The following is a 1,154-nucleotide window of genomic DNA, read 5'->3' as shown; positions in this document are numbered from 1 at the left end:
GATATCAACTATTCCTTTTGCTGGTGGATCCCAAAGAAGACCTCATGCTTTGGGATGATATGTGCTGGGATTTATATTACATGAAATAATACACTGGTTCTCTGCATTGTTAGATTTCTAAAAAAGCAAAGTACCACAATTATTGCATAAACATAACCGTACACTAGTTCTGGACACAAAACATGCAACAAACAAATCAAGAGCTTTTGGTCTTGTTCTAATGAAGACCAGCACACTCAAAATTAATTCCGAGAAACTGGAAATAGATATTGGAAGAAGATAGGCCAGAGGGAGATCTTAATTACACAGTCAATGGGTACATCAATACATTTCATATGTAATATTTAATGGCAACCTAAGGAATAAATCCAAAATCAAGTTTTACCAAAAGAAACAAACAAAAATCCTTACAAAGCAAATGTTTTCCCCTCTTATTGCTACAGTGAGAAGTTTGGAAGATTCTTATGGTCTTAAGTAGAAAATGGTTCATATTTAGCTACTAGAAATATGTTCAAACTACTGATCCTTTTAACATCTTGGACTAAGACAGGTAATTAAACATTTCAGATATTTATTGCAACACGGTGCCCAGGATGGCAAAAAATAATTTCAAACATGGTGGAGAATCTCTGGGCATGTCTAGACCAGGGGGGTGGAGGGGGAGGATCTCATGAGATCATGAGATCCTCCCACTCAGTCTACATGCAGCACGCATGTCCCAGGAGGATGGAGGTTGTCGTGCCCACCTTTTTTTTCTTTTCTTTTTTGAAGATGAGCGCTCAAGTGCTCCTGCAAAAAGGTGGGGGAGTATTTAAAAAAATCCCATTTCCCCACCTCCAATGGGCACAGAGCTACTGAGGAGCTCCGTGTGCTGTGCCTAGTTCCCGGCTCCTCACGGTTACTCATGAGGAGCTGGTCCAAAACCGGGATGGAGGCCCACACCTCTTGTGGTCTTGGGATCATCCTGAGACTATGGGAAAAACCAGAATAGAAGTGTAGGGCAATATCCCAGGGAAGGGGAGGGATCATCCCTCCCTGCCCTCAGGATCCCCTGTGCATCATGTGGACCCACAGGGATGATTCAGCGATGATCCCCAGGATATCGCCCCATCTAGCCATGCCTTCTGTCACAACTAGCAATCATTAGGCCTCCT

Source organism: Elgaria multicarinata, chromosome 4 (genome assembly GCF_023053635.1).
Source record: "Elgaria multicarinata webbii isolate HBS135686 ecotype San Diego chromosome 4, rElgMul1.1.pri, whole genome shotgun sequence".
Lineage (NCBI taxonomy): Eukaryota > Metazoa > Chordata > Lepidosauria > Squamata > Anguidae > Elgaria > Elgaria multicarinata.
The sequence above is the reverse complement of the archived record's forward strand: the minus strand, read 5'-3'. Positions refer to the sequence as shown.